Raw genomic sequence first — 20,515 nt, forward strand, 5'->3', positions numbered from 1 at the left:
ATCCACCGTTGGTCTCTGCAACTTTCTCCTCTCTTTCTTCCCCTGTTTTCTTCCACATCAAAAGGCCTTCTCTTTCACACATTTTCTCACCACCCAAACAATCTTAGAGCCAGGAAAAAGAAAAACCCAAGTCCAGAAATCAAAACAAAATGTCAGACGATGAAGCAGAGGAAGAGTACTTGTTCAAAATAGTCATAATAGGAGACTCGGCCGTAGGAAAATCCAACCTCCTTTCTCATTACGCGCGGAATGAGTTCAACGCTCACTCGAAAGCAACCATTGGAGTCGAGTTTCAGACTCAGAAGCGTGGAAATCGATGGAAAAGAAGTTAAGGCTCAGATTTGGGACACTGCGGGACAAGAACAGTTCCGTGCTGACTTCGGCTTATTACAGGGGAGCTTTCGGTGCTTTGTTGGTTTATGATATTAGCCGGAGAGCTACGTTCGATAATGTTGCTCGGTGGCTCGATGAACTCAATTGTAAGTGATTCTCCTTCATAAAATTTCTTATCATATTGATAACGCTTATGATAACGCAAATACACCTTATACAGCTATTCGAACTCAATCTTTTTATCATTTTAATCGTCAATTTAAATACTAAATGTCAGCTTAAATCTAACTTGGAATATATATAAAACATACGGATCAAATTATAAATATATTTTTATCTATGTATGGACAATTTAATATTCCATCAAAGAAATTGTCTATGTAAAATTACATTTTTCAATTTAATTTGTTAATTTTAAATATACTCTAGGACATATTTAACTAATTTGAGCATTGATGAACAATGACAAAAAGGACAGGGTTGATATAATACTCATACTTTAAGCACTCATTTATAATATTTTGATGTTTAGGGATTAATTTTGAATCTGGATGATAGTTTGGAGACATTTAGTGGATTAATCCTTATATATGAGTAAACTAACATGTTGGACATTAAATTATGAGATTGATTTTATTCTGACCACTGAATAAAATGTTTTGTCAATTAAATCACTAAATTGTAATTTCAATTTCAATCCAGCCACATGTTAAATTAATAACGATGAGTATACGTGATAGTTTTAAAATTTATATAATAATATATTTGATCTCTCATATTTACACGTTCAACCAATGTAGTCCTAATTAAAAAATAATTAATAAATTCAACTCTCGATATTTATAAATCAATTCAATTTAGTCCTCATTTAACTTCACTTGTGGTTGATTGAAACAATTTGTAAATATTGAGGGTTAAATTTATTAGATTGTTTTTTAATTGGGACTAAATTATTAAATATGTAAACATGAAGTATTAAATGGGTTATTATACAAATTTTAAAATTGTAATGTGAGCTCACCCTTGCTGATTTAACAACAAGCGACTTGAATGAAACTAAAATCAAAGTTTAATGACCTAACTGATAAAAGCAATTATTCAATAATCCGAATAGAATTAATCTTATAATTTAGTGATCGATAATAATTTGCCCTTTATATATAAATTATGTTAGACGCTCACTATTGAATTCGCATGCTCTCAACTAAGTCCGGATAACGTACATGTGCGGGTAGAAATCCTCCACACATTAATATATTAAGAAGTGACCGAGGCCAGTAAATGTAGATTTGTGGGCCAAATATTATTCATAGCAGAGACAGAGGATAATATTAAAACATTTCGAATGAGCGAATTCATAAAATTTTAGATATGAAAATATATTATTACTAAAAAATATAAAATAAATAATTATATTATATGATAATTTAATGTTTTCAGGGTTGATTATCTTTGACCACCCGTTAATCCATCCCTGATTCGCAGTGACAATATATTCTATGTATTTGATGTTTTGTAGAACTTTTCTTGTGGATTGTATATATATATATGAACATTGCAACTTATTTGATGTTTTGTAAAACTTTTCTTTTGGATTATACATATGAAAAATGCCACTTATTTCGTATTCATTTTCAATCAATCACGGACCAAAATTTTTAGCATCTTCGGATACAACAGTGGCAAGGATGCTGGTGGGAAACAAGTGCGACTTGGAAGATTCAAGGGAAGTGAGCTTGGAAGAAGGTAAAAGCTTGGCGGAATCCGAAGGGTTGTCCTTCATCGAGACATCCGCGCTTGATTCAACGAACGTCCAGTCCGCGTTCGAGATCATTATCAGAGAGATCTATAACAATGTGAGCAGGAAAGTGTTGAGTTCGGATTCGTACAAAGCCGAGTTAACCATCAATAGGGTGAGCCTGGTGAATGATGATGGGTTGAAGCAATCTAAGACCAAGTATTCGTGCTGTTCCTCGTGGTTTATGTGTTTCGATTCGATGCAAACATCGAAGGGTTTCCTAATGTTATTGTCCTTTTGAAGCTAATTTACTTGGTTACTGTCTTTGATCCAATTTGATATACTGAAATTTGAAAACTTTGTTTTTGACTCACAATGTCATGTACTCTTGTTACAATATGCACAAGAAGACATATATATCCTCAACCTCATCAGATTTGAATTCGCACAGATTTGCAATCCCTACGTCTACGCGCAAGATAAAATAGTCTAGTACGTTCTATAATACTCAAGTTAATTTATATATATTAATATATCACACATTTATGTCTCACCAATGTATGATAATTTTTTTCGTTTTCCTCAACATAATTTACAAGTAACTTACTTTGAGTATCAATTTTTCCTTAATCACTTAACCATTTTGAACATACGATATACGATTATAAAGGTCTTATAAAATAAAATATAATATCATAATTTTATAATTCAAATTCTTACTTTATATATTAAAAATTTATCTTAAAAATTTTAAAAATACATTTTCGAATAAAAAGGTTTAAAATTGGAAATCTTAAACTAAAAAATACAAGATTTAATTTTTGGCTCAAGAACGTAGATATTAAAGCAAACCGTTCTTGGAAGACAATTACAAGTCTTGAGGAATTAAATCTTGAATAATGTCACTTGAAGAAAATCTTGAATATTTTTCGCCTTAATATTTTATAACTAATATAATATAAACATATAAATATAGCTAATATAACATATAAAAATACAAAAATAAATGCATGTACATTGGTTATCGGTATGATAACTCAGAGCCGCAAAAGCAATGACCAAAGTCGGTGAACACAGATCGAGAAGTGAATCGACTGCAATAACAACAGCTTAACTTTATTTATTTATTTTTATGTTCAACTTTTCATTTCTTTTTATAATCTCGGCATGTTCCGTTTTGGAGATAGACTAAAAATAATAATTAATTATGGGTTTAATTAATGGAAGTGATGGAAAAGAGGTAGATTCTATGTATGGGTTTTTTCCCTTAAAAAAAAAAACTAAAAAGTCACGGTTCAATAGTAAAGTTGTAGGAGAAAACTATTCACCAATTTGCATTAGAATGTGTATTTTAATGCATGCAATAATTTATTGTATATATAAGAAGTTTGGTATGATCTATTGAGCATGAACTATAAAAAGAAAAAGATGACTATCGTATCCTATAATTAAGCTATGGGATTTCCTTTTTTTCTCTATGATTTGAACTTAAGTGTCAAGGTTCCTAGAATGTTTCTACTTTTAATCTTATATATAATATTTTGGCGTTTTCCTTTGAAATTTAATCATTTTGTTCATATGCACAAGTTTAGACTTTGATTTAAATTATGAAAACAAATTCATTGACTAATTAATTTAGTAAAGTATTGTAAAAATCTATTACGATATAATTTAATTTCTTTTGTTCGAAATGTTAGGATTCAAATTAGAGGTTATCATTTTATCTCAATTTCATGTATTGGCCCGATCTTATAAGATCATGTTTTTTTATTATTTGAATTGAAATAGAATTTTTGAAGGATTAATAAATACTATAATTTTGAAGGATTATTGTATGAAAAATTATATATGTATATTATATATATATGTATGCACATATCAGTACATATGCACAAGGGTGTTTTCCCCCACTAAAACAGATAATAGATACTAGAATTTCGAAGGATTATTGTATGAAAAATTATATACATACGAATGCACGTATCAATATATGTACAAGGGTATTTTTCACTAGAAATATAATAAATACTAGAGTTTCGAAAGATTATTATATAAAAATTATATACAGACATATGTACATATGTATATGGGACATACGATTAATGTTTAACATGCTAATTGATATGATTTCTTAACTAAATTAGTATTATTGATATGAGATAGTTTATTAATCTTAATTATATGTAAACAAGAGTTTGATATTCATATTTTATTATAATTTGATCCAAAAAAATAAATAAATAAAAATAATTTTAGGATAATAGGATTTATGTGTGATGTTATTGAAAAGGCTAGTTAATAGCAAATAGCTAATAACTAGTTTAACCACTTGCAAAACTCTCATTCTTTTAGATTTTATGCAATCAAATCACCTTATATTGTGCGATTCGATAACCTCTCTTCAATGGGTCAAGCTAATATAAAAGAAAATTCATAAAATAAAGATTCATGAATGTAAGAGAATTCTCATTTTTTTAATAAACCCTCTAGTTTTGACCTATAATTAGGCTGCTTAATACATAAATTAAGTAAATTGCTGTCTTTGAGCCATAAATTAAACAATAATTTTTAAAATTTGTGGGCTAAGCTATTTTAGGGGTTAGGTAAAGGCTTTGAAACTAATTGTAAGACACCTCTTCACAACTAATGAAAGGTTAAAGTTGTACAAATTATAGGTTGATTTAATGAAATAAGATATAACTTTTTTTTATTTATAAAAGAAATAAAAATTTTAAGTAAGATTGAGAGTATGAATTTTAATATTATAAATAAAAAATTTATTTGAAATATCATCTTTATAATAATATTTTATAATATAAAATTTAAATTAACTAATTAATAAATAAAATACTGATAATTATATAAAAACATTAATAAGTTAGTTTGAATATATAGATATATATATAATACGTTTATAATTAGAATTAATCGGTACAATGCATATATAATTATAATTTAAGATAAATTTCAAATTTACACATGAACTTTGATTAAATATTAAATATGCAGTACGTTTATAATTAGAATTAATCGGTACGATTTATTAAATTTGAATTTAGTCCTTTGAAGATATAATTTTTTTATTTATTTATAAAAGACATAAATTTTTTAAGTAAGATTGAGAGTATGAACTTTAGTATTATAAATAAAAAAATTATTTGAAAGATCATATTTATAATAATATTTTATAATATAAAATTTAAATTAACTAATCAATAAATAAAATACTGATAATTATATAAAAGCATTAAATGTAAAGTTATACATCTATCCAAAATTTGATTGTTCAAACATTATATCTACAAGTTATCCTAAAAAAAAGGATGCTATATCTAAAAAGATAATAATTAATAAATTTAAAAATTGAACTTCAGTAAGTTTGTTTGAATATATATAATACGTTTATAATTAGAATTAATCGATACAATGCATATATAATTATAATTAAAGATAAATTTCAAATTTACACGTGAACTTTGATTAAATATTAAATATACAATATGATTTATAAACTCTGATGTAATTATATACATACAATTTAAATTTAAACTCAATTATATACATGAAAATTTCATTTTAATTTAGTTGTATATATTTATAGAAATAACTACATTAATTTATTTTTGTATTAGATAAATATGTGTCAATAACAATTTTAGTGTATTTATGAAAAATTGAATCAAATCAGAACTTCATATATTGCATATAATTAAAGTTCATGCGTCATAGTACATATCAAACCAAAATTTATGTGTACTTTGATAATTATCCTTTATAATTACAATCAATATATCCATATAACCATGATTAGAATTAAAGTAAATCATAATAATATACAAATGAATGAACTGATAATCAAAATACTCCTTTTTTAAACTTAAATTAAAATAACTTGAATAACTTCGTATATAACAAAATTTGAATTAAAATAAATTTAGACATACAATATTCAGATATTATAAACCTTAAATCTAAATATTCAAAACTTAAATAAGAATAAACCAATATGCATTGTAAAATAAAGAATTGGCAACTTGGACAAAGCCTAATCGTAAACCCAGGCATAGAAATGATTCTTCCCAAGCTTTGGTTGGAATGGAGACTTTAAAATATGTAAAAAGATAGAAAGATCTGCAGTGTTGGTTACACTGGAGTATTTTAATTTATTTATTAGATCGCCTTATTAAATTGAATTAACAAATAATTTACCTCGGTATTCGTTCCAGTTAAATAATATTTGGTCAAATAGTGGAGAGTTGCATGTGAATGTGTGAATCAATGATTGAACCGCACGTTAGCTCAATTTTAACCCATCTTTTGTAATTTGCCGACATAAAGACAAACTACATAATTGATTTTTTTGTTTAAATTTATATGTTTTTTTATTAAATTAAAAAACATAAATATTTTTATTTTTATTTTTTATTAAGATTTTATTACTTTCATTTTCATTCAATTAATATATAGCCATTGAAAGTTGGTTACCGTTAAACCTTTAATAGATTATTAATATGATACGTTACATTCATAAATTAAAAAGGATAAACTACATAAACGATCACTGCTATTTGAATAAATTTTTGTTTACCCACTGAAGTTTAAAAAGTAACAAATTTATCATTATAATATTAAATAGCTCCTAAACAATGATTTTATATCTAATATATTCTAAAATCTTTCTAATTTTTTGTTTACCATTTTGTTTCATGTCCAAAAAGTTAATTTCTAAGTTCTATTTTTAAAATTTAAAAAGTATATATATATATAATGGAAACAGAAAAATTAGAAAGCTTTTAGAGTAAATTAGATATAAAATTATTGTTAAAGGATCTATTTGATGTTTTAGTGATCAATTTGTCACTTTTGAAACTTTAGAGGGGGAAATGAAAACTTACTAAACCATTACTAAACATTTTATAGCTTATCTTAAATTAAAATGTTAACAAGAATTAGAATATTAAAATATTTAAAAGTTTATTAATTTAGTAAAAATTACTTAGAGAGAAATATGGTATCTTAATTCTATCAATAATATTGTTATAACATGTAAGAAAAAGTAAATTGATAGAAAATATATCGTCGTGATTTTTTATGACCCTTTTTGTTTAGATAAAAAAAATGTTATTCATTGAGTTGAACAAAATAATAAATAAAAGATTGAAAGAAAGAGTTCTCTTTTAATTTTGTATGAATTTAATATTTGTCAACACATATTTTCGTCATACTAGGATTCAAACTCTTAAAAACAGGATAAAATTTTGCTAGGATTCAAACTCCTAAAAATAGGATAGAGTTCTACTAAGATTTAAATTCCTAAAGATAGGATCCACAAGCACTATAAATAGCCATTGTAACTCACCATTGTAACACAGGATTTACACACAAAACATAGAGGAAAACACAGGAAGATACAAAGGCAAAACTATTGTAAATGATTCGAAAAGGAAATAAAAGGTAGCATTTTCTTTTTTCTTTCTTTTGCATGTGCACGTTATTTTCTGAGATTGGTTCGAATAACCCAAAACGTGGGTTGCGCCGATGACCAAAATGGGGGGGTTCGAAGTTCGAACCTAGATCTACCCCGAGGCTTATTTTTAAAAAACGGTTTGATGGTTAAAGGATGGGAAGAAGAACTTTTTAAAAAAATATATTAGTCCCTTTTATTATATATTCATTTATTTTTATTATTCATGTTATTATTATTATATATATATAGATATTCTTATATTTACTTATAAATCTAATATTACTATATATATTGTAATTATCTTTATCTAGTCGTATATATTTTTATACTTTTAAGTTTATTATATACCTATCATTAAATATATATATTCTTAATTATTTTATTTGATTATTTCTTTTTATGTAATATATCTTATAACCTTATATATATTTATTATTTTTATTATTTTTGCTTTTTTTATTCATTATTATTATATTATATTTTAATAAAAAAAACCTTGTGTCTTTATCATTATCATTATTAAACATTATATTATATACTACTAATCTAGACGGCCCATTTTTTGTCTTATTTCTTACTAAAGTCCCCCACTTTCGGTGAATTGGAGGGTAGCTTTTCTATTTTTAAGTATTTGGTGTATATATAGCTTATTTATTTTATTAATACTTTGATATATATATATATATATATATATTTTTTCCTTTTTTCAAATATTATTATATATAATTATTACTTTACTATATTTTTTATCTTACTTATTTATTTTATTTATTTTATTTTTCCCTTGGATCTTATTTGTTTTCTTTACCTTGTTTATCTAACACATTTCTCGATTCTTTTTAAAGGATATTTTCAAATCAATCAAGGGTAAGTAATTAGGATCGAAACTTTACCTTTTAATTTAACTTATTATTTTTCTTAATTAAGACAATTGGAAATTACGTAGTACCGAAAGGGCGGTTCAAGGGTGCTAATCCTTCCTTGACCGTAACTGACTCCCGAGCCCGACATATTTATGGTAAGATGCAGATCAGGTAGAAATAGGGTATCCGATCACCCATTTATTTTTAAATAAATGATCGGTGGCGACTCCAATCCACATTTTTCTAAGTCGAAGCCTAATTCCGGGGCCCAACTGAAAGACGGCTGCGACAGCTTGGCGACTCCACTTGGGACACAGGTAAGTGAGTCAGGCTAAGGTAATTTCCAGTTGTCTTTTTAACGAAAAGGGTAAGTTTAAATTTTAAGGTAACATTTCGATCCTTATTACTTACTTTTGATTATATTTTCGAGTAAATAGTTGACCGTTTTTAATGATTTCAGCCCTTAAAGATTTTTCATCCAAAGGCTCTATACCCGAGCTCCGAACACGTTTAAGTGGGGGTGAAAGCGACGTCTTCGTGTGAATTTATTCATCGTATGGGCCTTGCAAGTAACCTTCGGGATTCATATATCTTATGCCTTCGTGTGAATTTATTCTCCGTATGGGCATAAGGGAATGTGTCATCTCGAGTTTAACTTAGTCCACACAAGTGATGGGTTTAGGACTAAAGGTCTAGTAGGCCCAAGGGGGCACCAGCAAGGAGAACTCGAGTACCTTTTTTTAGAACCTAAACCCGGAGACTACAAGGAGTTAGGGTCTACCCCAAAACCTCGTTTTAAACCCTAGGATGCCGAAATTATTTTTTGCTTTACTTTCTGTTCAAAACATGTGAACTAGAAATTTATGCGGTTAGGATTGTTCAAAATCAACTTGTGGATAGAGATCATGTCCGGGTAGGAATAAGCATGTGGGGTAGATATCAGTGGGGAGGACTTTTATTTTCATAATGCTTGATTATTATCTTATCTTATTAACTCTTTCATTTTTTTCCTCTCTTTTATTTTATTTCCATCATCTGCATCATTCAAAAGAGGTGTTGATCCACCTAAAAAAAATGTGTTTGTTAAACATAAATAATCTGAATTAATGGATAAAGTTGTTGTAATACAAGAGACTAAGAACCCCGAGGTACGACTGGTCCGAGAAGACTCAGAGAAAAGGGAGACAACCTTCAAGAAAGCTATGTGTCAGAGCTGGTTAGCTACGCATCTATCAGCCTAAAACAGAACAATGTGCAGGAGCTTCGATATCTGGGACGTGGAAGAAAGATCGGAAACAGAAGTTCAGCCACGGTACGGTGACATTGCACTTTTACTTCACGTAGGATTGATGAGCCCTTGATTAGAGCCATGGTCCAATTCTGGAACCCGGAAAAACAGAACAATGTGCAGGAGCTTCGAGATATCTGGGACAGTTGGAAGAATGATCGGAAACAGAAGTTCAGCCAACGGGTACGGTGACATTGCACTTTTACTTCACGTTAGGATTGATGAGCCCTTGATTAGAGCCATGGTCCAATTCTGGAACCCGGAATACAGTTGTTTCACTTTTAACTGGGAGTATATGGTACCTACTATCGAAGAATACACCACACTGCTACACTGTGAAAACATCAAACTAGGGCGAGTCTACGTTAAGCACACCAAAAGTCAGCCTTTCAAGAGTACACTGGCCAGAGACGCAGCCATCCGAGACTTCCTAGATCAAGTACAGAAGGCAGCCCGTCATCTTCATAGCCTGGCAAGGGAAGCCGGAGTGGTTCGACAAGGTATTCAACCAGTAACGGATGAAGGCAGAAGACTTGTCAATATACTATAAGCTATTCGGAGTTTAGAGGATTTAATCCGAGTGTACCTTTGATTGTTTTTATGTCTCTTACAAGATAATATATTTTTGTCTGAATAAAGATTATTTATAATAACAAACACTTTTTCTAGATCAGTGCCTCTAAGCTGCATACATCATGCATTGCATATTTTGCATTCTATATCTCATGTTTATTTCTATATTTTCCATGTTTTTACATTCGTATTAACAAACAGAACATGTCTCAGAAAGCGAAAGAGAAAACACCAAGTCTACCACTACAGACATTAAATACGCATCATCCGCATAATACCCGAGCAAAGAAAAGACAAATGGAGGCCAGAATGGAAAAACTCGAGGAGAACATGGCAAGACTATAAAAAGAACTGGAAGATAAGATGGCTCAAAACAGTTAGAGCACTCTGGAATCCATCAAGAAAAACCAGGAATCCTTGGTTGACCAAATAGTGGCCAAGTTATCATGTTTACAGCAAGTTAGTGCAAAAGGGGGAAGTCCCTTCGAAGGGGTAACCATGTCACCTACCCCACAAGGGGTTGTCTCATCTGAAATCTTACCCAGATTACAAGAGGACTCATATGCTATCAAGGGGAATGCTATATCTGGTGCAAATATACAAGCTTCCGCAACCAACACTCATCCGGAAGACTATCATGTCCCGGATTTTGACGAGGAGGATAAGGAAAAGAAGATGGAAAAGAAGATCAAGATGTTAGAAGATCAAATGAAGATGGTCCAAGGGGACCATGATTATTATGGAGTGGATGCAATGGAGCTGAGCCTGGTTCCAGATTTGGTGCTTCCACCAAATTTTAAAGCTCCTGAGTTTGAGAAGTTCGATGGGAACATCTGCCCATCAGCCCATATCACTATGTTCTGTCGGAAGATGACAGGATATGGAGGGAATGATCAACTCCTGATCCACTGCTTTCAGGAGAGCCTATCCGGTTCAGCTATCCGCTGGTATAATCAGCTCAACCAAACTCACATCAAGACATGGAAAGACTTAGCCAAGTCTTTCCTAGAACAATATAAGCATATCAACGATATGAGACCAGACCGAGTTATGCTGCAAAGCCTGGAAAAGAAGCATAATGAGAGTTTCTGACAATATGCGCAACGATGGAGGGATTTGTCTGTGCAGGTTCATCCATCCCTGGATGAAAAAGAAACTAGAAAGTTGTTCGTACAAACCCTGAAGGTACCCTACTTTGGACACCTGGTGGCAATTACAATGGAGGTTTCTCAGATCTAGTTATGGCTGGCGAAATGATTGAGTTAGCCATTAAACAAGGGAAAATCGAAGGAGGAGACTCTAGTAAAAAGCCTTCCATGAAGAACAAAGATCGAGAGGTCAACAATGTCAACACCTACAACGTCAACAAAGGTGTTACGGTCTCAAGTCCAAAAACTGTTGCAGTTGTACCGTCTAGTACTTCTAAACAAACTCAGAGAGGACCAAGGAAAGAAAAGATTTGCATCAGTCCAATCCCAATGACATATGAGGAGTTACTCCCAACGCTAGTTGAGAAAATCTTGTGACTCTAGTTCAATCCAAACCTAGAGAGGCCCATATCCTGAAGGTCATGATATTAACGTCGTATGCAGCTATCATATTGAGAGCTCAGGGCACACCACTGAGAATTGTGGGGCATTGAAACGTAAGGTCCAAGATCTGATCGATTCAGGGGCATTCACTTTCAATATGTAATGGGGCATTCTGATCGAGAGTCATATGGGGCATCCATTAGGAATTTTGTTGCATTATCAAGTATATCATCTTGTTTGAACTTGTGTTTCTTTCGTACTTCTTATGCGTGAACATTTTTAAGTCGCTTGACGTTTAAACATTTTAAATAAAATGCTTCCTTCTTAGGAGATGAGCAAATTTTAATCTTGAATTCCTTGAATATCACCTCAATTAAAAACTGTTTAATAATTGAGGTTGTAAATCTTTGACAAATGACAAGATTGAACCCTGCAAAACAAAGACCCCTTGGTCCTAATTTAAAAGATACATCAGACTACTTGTTTTTCTCTTACCGAGCTAAGTTTTCTCTTCTCATGAAGAGTCCATCCAAGGTTTGGTATTCAGACACGTATTAAGAGCGAACAGAATAGGGCAACTAGCACATGAGATTGCAAAACTAATTGGTTTATACCCTTGTTTATGATGTTCAGGGATGATAATGATCTTCACAGATGGAATAGTCGAGTAAGCAAATCTAGTTTAGGTCAGTTGTTTGGAAATTGAACTCTAAAGATGAGATCCCTTGACTTTCAAAAACACCTAGACTATAACAGGTTCTTCTTGACAATCTTAAGAAATTAAATCCGTAAAGCTAAGCTATTCCACTATGGCAATTGGTTATAGAGGAAACTCGAAAGCCCTGGCTTTATGAATAGATTATGTTCAAACTATGACATTGCTCGGACACTTGGCAATTCGGTGTTTGCTCCACTGCTTTTGTCAGGCCAAAGACTTTGTGATGAGATGAACCCTTCAGTGATTTGTCCCTCTAAAGCTGAGCTATTCCACTAAGGCAATTGGTTATAGAGGAAACTCGAAAGCCCTGGCTTTATGAATAGATTATGTTCAAACTATGACACTGCTCGGACACTTGGCAATTCGGTGTTTGCTCCACTGCTTTTGTCAGGCCGAAGACTTTGTGATGAGACGAACCCTTCAGTGATTTGTCCCTTTAAAGCTGAGCTATTCCACTAAGGCAATTGGTTATAGAGGAAACTCGAAAGCCCTGGCTTTATGAATAGATTACATTCAAATCATGAAATTGCTCGGACACTTGGCAATTCGTGTTTGCTCCACTGCTTTTGTCAGGTCAAAGACTTTGTGATGGATGAACCCTTCAGTTAAACATAAAAGTGATTATAAGCTGTCCCTCTAAAGCATTAGTTGAACGCCTCGACTTTATGGATTTGGCTAGCCAGACAATAGCAAAATAAATCAAATTCATCTAAAAAGAAATTTTCGGTAATAATAGACTAAGAGAGTTGAGAAACACCTGTTATAGTCAAATTCACACGAGCACTCAAGAATTTCATTTTTAGACCGATATTTCTGCACTACCTTGTTAGAAGAGCTTACGAAACTGAACAAATGGAAGATTTCAGAGAACTGAAACATAAGTGTTCTGAAAGGTCTAGTCATTGATTATGCTAGTTGTGTCATTTTGTTCGCCTCTGATCAAAATACCAAATCAAGAGGGGCATGCCATGATCTTCACGATAACCAAATCGATGAAATAAACCCACCTCTAGACCAACTTTTCGATCTTGATATTTGTCAAAGATTTGCAACTATCAAAGATTAAAAGAGTGTTTGATTCTTTTGATATCCAATGAACTCATGTTTTATGATTTGCTTCAATTGTGAAACCTAGAAAGAGGTAACTTTTTCAAAAGTTCTCTTTGATATTTTTCAAAATTTTGAAAATTCGAAAGAAGAAAAGCATTTTCAAACAAGATAAGTTCTCTGGAAGCATATCTTGGAATTCAACAAATATCGCTCCGAAGCTCAAGATCGAAACAGAGGCAAAGGAAACCATCTTTGGGGCAAAATTTGATAAGGGAAGGAAAAATTGTCTTGAGGTCTGCAAGAGTACACCCTGGTGGAAATGAAGACAAATTAAGTCAGAATGAAGACTGCACACGCAGCCATTCCCCTCACATCTCAACATATACATCAACACGTACATACATGACGCATGAAATTTGCATATTTGAATTCATCATCATGAGCAATAAAAACCTTGATTTTTCCTCCCTTGAGGGCAAATTCAACAGCAAATAAATTTCATTTGGGCATACATCAAGCATACATCATCAGGATAGTTACATCCATATACATTTTACAGATCTTTCAGGAGAAGATGAGATTAAAAGCCAACTCGACAGATTGAAAGATCGACGTTCATCTCCAGATTCAACATTTCCAATATAAACTTTGTCTCACTTAAGACAGTCTCATTTAATGCATATGATTATCTCACTCAAATTTGTTTTTCTTAAAACATACTTTGTCTCACTTGAGACTGTTTTTCTCGAAAGAAGATTTATTTCACTCAAGATTGTTTTTCTTAAAACAAGATTTGTCTCGCTTGAGACCGTTTTCACTCGAAAGAAGGCATTTCATTTCACTCAAGGCTGTTTTTTTAAGAAGATTTTATCTTGCTTGAGATAGTTTCCCTCGAAACATAAAATTTCGTCTATCTTGAGACAGTTTCTCTTGAAAACATTTCCCTTGAAATTAATTTTTTCTCTCCTGAGATAGTTTCCCTCGAAACAGAAAATTGTGTCTCCCTTGAGACAGTTTCTCTTGAAACATAAACATTGAAAACATTTCCCTTGAAATGATTTTTTTTCTCTTGAGATAGTTTCTCTCGAAACAGAAAATTTTGTCTCCCTTGAGACAGTTTCTCTTGAAACATAAACATTGAAAACATTTCCCTTGAAATGAATTTTATCTCGCTTGAGATAGTTTCCCTTGAAAATAATTTAACGAAATCTTTGAATATGTTTTCCTTCAAACAAATTTTGTCTCCCTTGAGACAGTTTCTCTTGAAACGACACAATTTGCTCGAGAATATATTTCAACTTCACGACGAAGGATGTCTAGCTCGAAGCCAAACATCCGAGATTTCAACTCCACGACGGAGGATATCGTGACACTCGAGACAACACAAGTTCAACTTCACAACGAAGGGACGGTTGGTTGTCAACAAACAACTTCTCAATTTCAGAGCCAATTTCAACTTCACAACGAAGGATATTGGACTCCAGACAACGCAAGTTCAACTTCACGACGAAGGGACCGCTGCTTGTCAACAACAACTTCTCAATTTCAGAGCCAATTTCAACTTCACAACGAAGGATATTGGACTTCAGACAACGCAAGTTAAACTTCACGACGAAGGGACCGCTGCTTGTCAACAACAACTTCCCAATCTCAGAGCCAATTTCAACTTCACAACGAAGGATATTGGACTCTAGACAACGCAAGTTCAACTTCACGACGAAGGGACCGCTGCTTGTCAACAACAACTTCCCAATCTCAGAGCCAATTTCAACTTCACAACAAAGGATATTGGACTCCAGACAACGCAAGTTCAACTCCACGACGAATGGACCGCTGCTTGTCAATAAAATTTCATTCAGATTCAATTTCAACTTCACAGCGAAGGATATTGGACTCGAGACAACACAAGTTCAACTTCACAACGAAGGGACGGCTGGTTGTCAACAAACAATTTCCCGGTTCCAGAGCCAATTTCAACTTCACGACGGAGGGTATTGGACTCGGAACAATGCTACTTACTTGGATTTCAACTTCACGACGAAGGATATCCAACTCAAAGAAGGATTATCTACCATCAAAATTGTCGAGTTCGACTCCATTCAGCTCGATGACACATCAATCACACAACTTTTCGGTTGCAGTCGAGGTTTCAAGTCGAGAAGATGACCTGGGTTAGCCGTGCCTTAGTGACAAGCAACCATTTTCAAACAACATAGCTTAAGTCAAGAAAAAACTATCTGTCAATGAAGATTTCTGAGTTCGATTCCGATCCAAGGTCTTTAAACCGAGAAGAAGACCGAAGGGTAACGGGAAGCCACGTGCTGATTCAAATTCCGAACTACGGCTTCAATTTCATATCATTTCAAGATGAACTCGACTTCATGATGGAGGAGTCATCCGTAACTCAATTCGACAGGGAGTTATTGAAACATCAGAGTTAATTTTCAACTCCACTAAATGAAAAGTGTGTCTTTTAATCTTTGTCCTATCCCCGTTACACGACTATGGGCAAAGAGGAGCTACTATCAACACACATTTTCGTCATACTAGGATTCAAACTCCTAAAAATATGATAAAATTTTGCTAGGATTCAAACTCCTAAAAATAGGATAGAGTTCTACTAAGATTTAAATTCCTAAAGATAGGATCCACAAGCACTATAAATAGCCATTGTAACTCACCATTGTAACATAGGATTTACACACAAAACATAGAGGAAAGCACAGGAAGATACAAAGGCAAAACTATTGTAAAAGATTCGAAAAGGAAATAAAATGTAGCATTTTCTTTTTTCTTTCTTTTGCATGTGCACGTTATTTTTCTTGAGATTTGGTTCGAATAACCCAAAACGTGGGTTGCGTCGATGACCAAAATGGGTGGGGTTTCGAAGTTTCGAACCTAGATCTACCCCGAGGCTTATTTTTAAAAACCGGTTTGATTTTCGGTTAAAGGATGCGAAGAACTTTTTAAAAAAAAATCTATATTAGTCCCTTTATTTATTATATATTCATTTATTTTTATTATTCATGTTATTATTATTATATATATATATTTCTTTAATATTTTACTTATAAGTCTAATATTACTATATATATATATTGTATTATCTTTACTAGTCGTATATTTTTTATACTTTTAATAGTTTATTTATATACCTATCATTAAATATATATTCTTAATTATTTTTTGATTATTTCTTTATTTATGTAATATATCTTATAACCTTATATATTTTTATTATTTTTATTATTTTCATTTTTTTATTCATTATTATTATATTATTATTTTTTTATCTTACTTATTTATTTTATTTATTTTATTTTTCCCTTGTATCTTATTTGTTTTCTTTACTTTGTTTATCTAACACATTTCTCGATTCTTTTTAAAGGATATTTTCAAATCAATCAATGGTAAGTAATTAGGATCGAAACTTTACCTTTTAATTTACCTTGTTATTTTTCTTAATTAAGACAATTGGAAATTACGTAGTACCGAAAGGGCGGTTCAAGGGTGCTAATCCTTCCTTGAAAGACGACTGCGACAATATTGATGTCAGACAATTATTTATAGGTCAATAAAATAATTAGATATAATCGTCATATAATAAATTTAATTTGTAATAAAATTGACAATGATCAAGTCAATAGACTATAATTATTTAGAGGATATAAAAATTTCAACAGACGATAAAAATTAATAATAAAAATTTAATTTACGATTTTTTTAAAAGAAATATAATAGAATATAAATTTAAATATATTTAAACGTGTAGTATCATTTGATATATATAAGTTATTGAACCTCTAGACTCTTGTTCGACGGTGCTTGTATTATATCCACAACGGAGTTACTTGGAAGAACGCTGATTTGTTGCTTGATAATTTGAATGGTTTCAACACAGTCGATTTCGAATTTAACCTTTCTATACCCTTTCTTTTCCCAATGTGCTCGAGTGTATCATACACTGCCCAAAGCTCAATCATAGTTTTCCTCTTTTTTTTTTATACATCAAAATGTATTATATTATAGGGTAAAATATAGAAATGGTTCTCCACTATAGGTCATTGTTTTGTTGAATCGTTTAGTTATTAAAAAATTATCTTTTGACTATAGCAAATTGTTTTGTTACGTTACGTCTATTAAAAGTTACAAAATGATCATACGAAATTCATATATTTCAAACCCATCATTGTTCGTTAAAAAATTGACGTCTGTCTGAGCTGAACTTTAACATGTTAACATATGAATAATCTGGTGACCATTTTGTAACTTTTAATAATCGAGTGACTCAAGAAAATAATGTTTTATAAGCAGAGAATCATTTTATAACTTTTAATAGTCGGAGGATTTAACAAAATAACGTCCTATAATTGAGGGAGTATTTATATACTTTCATCCTATATTCTATTAATTTAAGGAAGATTTATTTCACACGAGATAATTAATTATTGATGGAAGTTTGGAATAAATTAAAAACTAAGCTCAATGAATTTTGGTTAGTAAATTAAGTTTTTTTTTTAAAAAAGTATTTTATTTAATGTTTAAAATTAATTTATTATTAAAAATAAGATTAAAAAAATAGTATAAAAAGTACTCTGAATCTCTAAATAATTTCAAAATACCCTAAATAATCTTTTTTTTAATAATAATATTACTCTCATTTAGCTGGATTTCTGTGGCTCATAGAAATTAAGAAATAAATTAAAACAAAGTTCCTGGATATGTCGTAGTCCACGCATACCCGACCTCTTTTCACAAATAATTCACATTGGACATCTTCTTTCATCTGTTTATTTTAAAGCAAAAATTGGGAAAAATAAAAATTAAATATTCTCCTTCTCTGTATTTCTGACATTGTAATTATAATAATTAAATATAAATAAATGTAATATTAAAATAAATCTGACCCACTTTTCCCTTTGTGCATTAATCATTAATCATTGATCATTAACACAAAACAGTTGTAGTTCTTTGCGCCCAACAAAAGCATTAATATATTTATCCCAAAAAAGTTGTAAATATATTAATTAAATAATAATACTGTAATTCACAGAAAAGTAAACAATTTAATTTATATTCCTAATATATTAGATTGAGATATTACTATATTTAATCTGTATTTAATCATTATTTTAAGAATTTTTTTTGCATTTAATGTATTGATTTTATTAAAATTAAAACAAATATTAATTGTATTTTTTAAAGATCATTCACTTTTAACTAGTGTAAGACACAATTAACATTAAAATATTTAATATATTAATATTTTTGATTCTTTTTTTTAAGTTAAATTTGAATTTAGTCCTTTTAAGTTACTTATTATGATTTCATTTGAAATTTGACAATCCACTGTGACGGTTCAATTGTTTTTCATTGTTGGTGTAATATAATGTCATGTTAATAAATAACTTTATAGTTATAAAATGCATATTATTAAAAGTTAATTTACTGTAAAGTAAAAATTTATTTGAATTTAGACATTTTAAAGTTTCTATTGCATTTCAAGAATTTAAGAAAAAATTATACTCCAACTGCACTTTAATCTTAATCCTGCATTTAGATTAGATCAGACTTTGAGTTGTATTTTCATGTAAATTTCCCCTATCGATATAAATGATTTTTATTATAAATAGTCACAAGGGGAAGACACAAAATCAATTATCTGTTCTATTTTCTCTACTTATCGTGGATTTACCCCTCCATAAGTTGCTAATTCGATTTTTCTGGTTAAGATTTTTTAAGGTTATTAATACAAGTTTATAGTCAGATCTCTCGTTATTCATCTTCTTCATTTAGTTCGAGTATCTTTCTATCTTTTGGACTTCCTCGATAATTATATTTTGATCATAAGTTTTGTATTTTTTTTTCGATTTTATTCATTTTTATATGCAACAACTTATTAAAACATTCTTGGAACAAGTGATAAATAACCTAAAAAAATGGATGCTTTGATAATTTATGTACAATGAGTTTCTTAATTCGATAAAGCTATTATTAGGTTCCAGTTCTCATGTATTTTTATGTAAGGGTTTTAATATTGATAATAAGCGAAATGATTGTTTATGCTTTTCTCTGTGATTACCAATTAATTAAGAGGGATTGAATTATACATATCCTTTTATCTTATAACTTATAACCAAGCTATTTGAGATTAATGTATATTTATTTTTTTATGAAGATCAATGATCTAAGTCTCGAGTTAATATACCAAGAGTTACATTGCTTGGAATTCATCTTCATATTAAATTCTTATTTCCTTTAAATTAATTAATTTTTTTACTTTTTCAATTCTACACAAATACAAACTCTCACTTTATTTTATATTTTATCGTACTTTGATATAAAAATTTTGAATTTCAAGATTTATACATTCACTCGATAGTTAATAGATCTCAAATTTCAAGTGGATCAAACAAAAGATAGGAGAAAAAGACAAGTGGAAAATTCGATGACGATCCTAAACCACCTATTGAGAATTGTCATATTAGTCATCCTATCAGTAACTATCATGCGATAATAAGGAATATCAAAGCGAATCGATCATCTTCTATATACAACAGATGGAGGCTTAAAACCTCTCTAAGTTTCACAACATCATCATTTTTGTTTGTCTTTTATGCCACTGTTAAAATCTAAAAGAAATAAATCATCCTTCATCCAAACTATCAACATATTTAGTTTATATTTTCACTAAAAATATATTAAAGAAATAAATGGATAAAATATATAAAAATTAAGATTAAATATATTATTATATCCCTCTCTCTATATTAAAAAAATAACATACATATTTATAAAAAAAATAAAATAAATGTTGTTATACTTTATGAGAATAATCTTCGAGAGTTATTAACTCTTCACCAGCCAAGATTTTTGGACAAGCTCATCTGTTTACTAGAGTCTTCAAAGAGTCTGCATCCTTAGCAGAAACCTTCGAGTCAAATACAATATAT

The 20,515-nt window shown here is 30.4% G+C and overlaps 1 pseudogene; it reads left to right on the forward strand.

Annotated features, from left to right (window-relative positions):
- LOC120128216 lies at window positions 1–2,451 on the forward strand (annotated as a pseudogene).
- The last annotated feature ends 18,064 nt before the right edge of the window (window positions 2,452–20,515 follow it).

This window comes from Hibiscus syriacus, unplaced genomic scaffold, assembly GCF_006381635.1.
Source record: "Hibiscus syriacus cultivar Baekdansim isolate YM2019G1 unplaced genomic scaffold, ASM638163v2 tig00110478_pilon, whole genome shotgun sequence".
NCBI classification, from domain to species: Eukaryota; Viridiplantae; Streptophyta; class Magnoliopsida; order Malvales; family Malvaceae; genus Hibiscus; species Hibiscus syriacus.